Genomic DNA, 6,734 nt, shown 5'->3' with positions numbered 1-6,734 from the left:
TAGTCACCCTCTACAGTGATTTTGGAGCCCAAGAATATAAAGTCTGTCACTGATTCCATTATTTCCCCATTTTTTTTCACTAAGCAGGGTGACAATAAACAGCCTTGACAAACTCCTGTCCCAATTTTGAATCAGTCTGTTGTTCCATGTCTGGTTCTAACTGTTGCTTCCTGACATGCATACAGATTTTTTAGGAGGCAGGTAAGGTGGTCTGATATTCCCATATTTTGAAGAAGTTTCCACAGTTTGTTGTGATCCACACAGTCAAAGGCTTTAACACCATCAATGAAACTGAAGTAGATGTTTTTCTGGAACTCTTTTGCTTTTTCTATGATCCAATGGATGTTGGAAATTTGATCTCTGGTTCCTCTGCCTTTTCTAAATCCAGCTTGAATATTGTAAGTTATCGATGCATGTAATGTTGAAGCCTAGCTTGGAGAATTTTGAGCATTACTTTGGGCTTCCCTGGTAGCTCAGTTGTTACAGAATCCACCTGCAATGCAGGAGGCCTGGGTTCAATTCCTGGGTGGGGAAGATCTGTTAGAGAATGATAGGGTACCCACTCCAGTATTCTTGAGCTTCCCTTGTGACTCAGTTGGTAAAGAATCTGCATGAATTGAGGGAAACCTGGGTTCGATCTCAGGGTTGGGAAGATGCCCCTGGAGAAGGGAAAGGCTACCCACTCCAGTATTCTTGCCTAGAGAATTCCATGGACTGTATAGTCTATGGGGTCACAAAGAGTTGGACACCACTGAGCAACTTTCAATTTCACTTTCACTTTGTTAGCATGTGAGATGATTCTTTGGGATTGGAATATAAACTGACCTTTTCTAGTCCTGTGGCCACTGCTGAGGTTTCCAAGTTTTCTGGCATATTGAGTACAGCACTTTGACATCATCCACTTTTAGGAACTGACATAGCTCAGCTGGAATTCCATCTCTTCTACTAGCTTTGTTCACAATGATGCTTCCTAAGGCCTACTTGATCTCCCACTCTAGAATGTCTGGCTCTAGGTGAGTTATCACATCATAATGGTTATCTGAGTCATTAAGACCTTTTTTTGTTATAGTTATTCTGGGTATTCTTGACACCTCTCCTTAATATCTTATGTTTCTATTAGGTCAATACCATTTCTGTCCATTATTGTGCCCATCTTTGCATGAAATATTCCCTTGGCATCTCTAATTTTCTTGAAGAGATCTCTAGTCTTTCCCATTCTATTGTTTGCCTCTATTTCTTTGCATTGATAACTTAGGAAGGCTTTCTTATCTCTCCTTGCTATGGTATGGAACTCTGCATTCAGATGCTATTCATAAAAAACTAACCATAGTGATCACATGGATCACAGCCTTGTCTAACTCAGTGAAAAAATTAACTATGCCATGTAGGGCCACACAAGATGGACAGGTCATTGTCGAGAGCTCTGACAAAATGTGGTCCACTGGAGAAGAGAATGGCAAATCCCTTCAGTATGTATGACACTGAAAGATGAACTCCCCAGGTCAGTCAATGCCCAATATGCTACTGGAGAAGAGTGGAGAAATAGCTCAGGAAAAAGTGAACAGACAGAGCCAAAGTAAAAGCAAAAACCTTCTGTGGATGTGACTAGTAAAGTCCAATGCTGTAAAGAACAACATTGCATAGGAATCTGGAATGTTAGATCCATTCATCAAGGTAAATTGGAAATAGTCAAACAGGAAATGGCAAGAGTGAACATAGACATATTTGGAATCAGTAAACTAAATGGATGGGAATGGGAAAATTTAATTCAGATGACCATTACATCTACTACTGTGGGCAAGAATCCCTTAGAAGAAATGGACTAGCTCTCATAGTCAACAGAGTCCAAAATGCAGTACTTGGATACAATCTCAAAAATGACAGAATGATCTCTGTGTGTTTCCAAGGCAAACCATTCTATATCACAGTATCCAAGTCTATGCCCCAACCAGTAATACCAAAGAAGCTGAAGTTGAATAGTTCTATGAAGACCTACATGACCTTCTAGAATGAAAACCAAAAAAAAAAAAAAGTCCTTTTCATCATAGGGAACTGGAATGCAAAATTAGGAAGTCAAGAGATTCCTGGAGTAACTGGCCTGTCTGGCCTTGGAGTACAAAATGAAGCAGAGCAAAGGCTAAAATTTTTGCCAAGAGAATGCACTGGTCATAGCAAACACATTCTTCAAACAACACAAGAGACAACTCTACACATGGACTTCACTAGATGGTCAATATCGAAATCAGATTGATTATATTTTTTGCAGCTGAAGATGAAGAAGCTCTATACAGTCAGCAAAAACAAGACTGGGAGCTGACTGTGGCTCAGATCATGAACTCCTTATTGCCAAATACAGATTTAAATTGAAGAAAGTAGGGAACATCACTAGACCAAGTATGACCTAAATGAAACTACTTATGATTATACAGTGGAAGTGACAAATAATTCAAGGGATTAGACCTGATAGAGTGTTTGAAGAACTATGGATGGAGGTTAGGAACATTGTACAGAAGGCTGTGATCAAAACCATCCCAAAGAAAAATAAATGCAAAAAGGCAAAAAGGTTGTCTGAGGAGGCCTTAAAAATAGCTGAGAAAAAAAGAGAAGCAAAAGACAAAGAAGAAAAGGAAAGATATAGCCATATGAATGCAAAGTTCCAAGCAATAGTAAGGAGAGATAAGAAAGCTTCCCTAAATGATCAATGAAAAGAAATAGAGGCAAAAAAATAGAATGAGGAAGACTAGAGATCTCTTCATGAAAATTAGACATACCAAGGGAAGATTTCATGCCAAGATGTGCACAATAAAAGACAGAAATGGTATGGACCTAACAGAAGCATAAGATATTAAGAAGAGGTGGCAAGAATACCCAGAAGAACTATTAAAAAAGATGTTGATGATCCAGATAACCACGGTGGTGTGATCATTGACTAAAGCCAGACATCCTGGAGTGTGAGGTCAAGTGGATCTTAGGAAGCATCACTACGGACAAAGCCAGTGGAGGTGATGGAATTCCAGTTGATCTATTTCAATTCCTAAAACATAATTCTGTGAAAGTGCTACACTCAATATGCCAGCAAATTTGGAAAACTCAGCAGTGGCCACAGGGCTGGAAAAGGTCAGTTTTCATTCCAATCCCAAAGAAAGGCAATGTCAAAGAATGTTCAAATTACTGTTCAATTGCACTCATCGCACACACTAGCAAAGTAATGTCAAAGTTCATCAAGCTAGGCTTCAGCATTATGTGAACTGAGAACTTTCAGATGCTCAAGCTGGATTTAGAAAAGGAAGAGGAACCAGAGATCAAATTACCAAAATCTACTGGATCATAGGAGAAGCAAAAGAATTCCAGAAAAACATCTACTCCTGTTTCATTGGTGATGCTAAAGCCTTTGACTATGTGGATCACAACAAGCTGTGGAAACTTCTTCAAGAGATTGGAATACCAGATCACCTTACCTGCCTCCTGAAAACCCTGTATGCATGTCAGGAAGCAACAGTTAGAACCAGACATGGAACAACAGACTGATTCAAATTTGGGACAGGAGTACATCAAGGCTGTATATTGCCACTCTGCTTACTTAACTTAATATGCAGAGTACATCATGTGAAATGCTGGGCTGGATGAAGCACAAACTGGAATCAAGATTGCCAGGAGAAATACCAGTAATCTCAAATATGCAGATGACACCACCCATGGCAGAAAGTGAAGAGAAGCTAAAAGCCTCTTGAGGAGAGTGAAAAAGACAGCTTAAAACTCAACATACAAAAAATGAAGATCATGGCATCCAGTCCCACCACTCCAAGCAAATAGATAGGGAAAACATGGAAAGAGTGACAGGCTTTATTCTCTTGGGCTTCAAAATCACTGCAGAGGTGCCGCAGCCATGAAATTAAAAGTCACTTGTTCCTTAGAAGAAAAGCTATCACCAGCCTAGAAAACATAGTAAAAGGCAGAGCACAACTTTACCAACAAAGGTCTGTCTAGTCAAAGCTATAGTTTTTCCAGTATTCATGTATATGTGTGAGAATTCACCATAAAGAAAGCTGAGCACTGAAGAACTGATGCTTTTGAACTGTGGTGTTGGAGAAGACTCTTGAGAGTCCCTTGGACTGCAAGGAGATCCAACCAGTCCACCCTAAAGGAAATCAGTCCTGAGTATTCATCAGAAGGACTGATGCTGAAGCTGAAACTCCAATACTTTGGCCACCTGATGTGAAAAACTGACTCATTTGAAAAGACCCTGATGCTGGGAAAGATAAAAGTCAGGAGGAGAAGGGGATGACAGAGGATGAGATGGTTGGTAACATCACCAACTCCATGGACATGAGTTTGAGCAAACTCTGGGAGTTGGTGATGGACAGGGAAGCCTGGGGTTGCAAGGAATTGAACATGAATGAGCACCTGAACTGAACTGAACTGATTCAGATGTGTATATCTTTCTTTTTCTCCTTTGCCTTTCACTTCTCTTCTTTTCTCAGCTATTTGTAGCTCAGTTGGTAAAGAATCTGCCTGCAATGCAGGAGACCAAGGTTTGATTCTTGGGCTGGGAATATTCCCTGGAGAAGAAAATGACAACCCATTCCATTATTCTTGCCTGGAGAATCCCATGGACAGAGAAGCCTGGAGGGTTACAGTCCTTGGAGTAGTCAGAATTGGACACAGCTTAGCAACTAAACCACCACCACCTCTGAAAACCATTTTGCTTTTTTGTATTTCTTTCTCTTGGGCATGATTTTGATCACAGCCTCATGTAGAATGTTACTAACCTCTGTCCATAGTTCTTATGGCACTCTGTCTCCTGGTCCAATCCCTTGAACCTATTTCTCACTTCCACTGTATCATCGTAAGCAATTTGATTTAGGTCATACCTGAATGGCCTAGTGGTTTTCCCTACTTTCTTCAATTTCAGTCTGAATTTTGCCATAGGGAGTTCATGATCTGAGCCACAGTCAGCTCCCAAACTTGTGTTTGCTGACTGTATAGAGCTTCTCCATCTTTGGCTGCAAGGAATATAAACAATCTGTTGACAGTATTGACCATGTGTAGAGTCATCTCTTGTGTTGCTGCAAGAGGGTGTTTGCTATGAATAGTGTGCTCTCTTGGCAAATTTCTGTTAGCCTTTGCCCTGCTTCAAGTCCAAATTTTGTACTCCAAGTCCAAACAGACCAGTTACTCCAGGTACCTCTTGACTTCCTACTTTTGCATTCCAGTTCCCTATGATGAAAAGGACATTTGTGTGTGTGTGTGTGTTCGTTCTAGAAGGTTATGTAGGTCTTCATAGAACCATTCACCTTCAGCTTGTTCGATATTAGTGTCTGGGGCATAGACTTGGATTACTGTGATATTGAATGGTTTGCCTTGGAAACACACAGAGTTCATTCTGTCATTTTCAAGATTGCACCCAAGTACTGCATTTTGAACTCTTATTGACTATGAGGGCTAGTCCATTTCTTCTAAGGGATCCTTGTCCATGGTAGTAGATATAATATCATAGTAGTATATATATATAACATAGTTTGTAGTAGTAGTAGATATAATATTGTTTGGAGGGCCAAAAATTCAAGATTAAAAGTGCAGGTGTTAGCTGTACCATTAGCAGATCCATTTTTATTTTTCACTTCTTTGTCTTCAGCATTGTTGATTATCATTTCTGATATATGAATGCACAACATTTGCCACAGCTTCCACTTGCTGTCCTTCCTAGCCAAATCCAAACTCATTTTCTTTTGTTAAATCTTAACAAAAGAATTTGCCTTAAAGACAGGCATGACAGGAGGTCATATCTATATGTATATCCATGTAGGTATCGATATAGAGAAAAATATCTAGGTCTATATATTGGAAAATATAGCCAAGGTCATATAGCCAAGGTGTCATTATACTGGTTAGATGAAAAATAAAACTTGTTTTGCACCTCTATTGATAGTGGCATTTCATCCTGTGAAACCTCAACTCTTCATTTTTGAGAACAGAAGTTAATAATTGCCTCTATGCATTAAGGAGAGGTAGACTATTTGCCCAGAAGGTGATGAATTTAATGGCTTTCTGGGTTTTGCAATTTTAATCTCAGTTAACTTCAACTTAAATTTTATGTGATCTATTTTATTATCTTCTTATAAGAGAAACAATAATATTATTACAGTTTGGCTTTTACACTGACAGAAAAGACAAAAAGGAAAACATTTCAAATCCCACTTGACTTGAAAAACTAAAGCCTTATAAACTAAGTGACAAATGTATGATTTGTGACATCCAGTTACTCACAATTGTTTAAGTTGGTTTTTGTCATGACAATTTGTAGTGAAATGTAACAGAAAAGTGGAGGAATAACAACAAAAAGATGTATTTAAAAGCAAAATTCGGAACTTAGAGAAACACTCTGAAGAAAAGCACTCTGATGTTTTAGCAGGGATTCTTAAATGTCATCCTCAAACTCCAAATACAGGCATTTGGTGACATCTAATAAAAGGATACTTGAAGGAGTAAAGGTACTACATATTTCAAGAATTCTTTACCAATTGGGCCCTTGTAAGAACTCCCCATTAATCGGTTCTTGTTCTTCTTTTCCCAAATGTTAGATCAAATAAACACAGGCACTTCCTATATTTTTTCCTAAAATATAATAGAAGACAGTACTTTAAGTATAAAAGATACCAATACATTAAATGAAGGCATCATGCCACTAGATTTCTAAAATTTCTTACAGTTAACCTTTAAGGAGAATCCTACCC

The sequence above is a fragment of the Cervus canadensis genome, chromosome 11 (genome assembly GCF_019320065.1).
Source record: "Cervus canadensis isolate Bull #8, Minnesota chromosome 11, ASM1932006v1, whole genome shotgun sequence".
NCBI classification, from domain to species: Eukaryota; Metazoa; Chordata; class Mammalia; order Artiodactyla; family Cervidae; genus Cervus; species Cervus canadensis.
Note: the sequence above shows the minus strand (reverse complement) of the source record.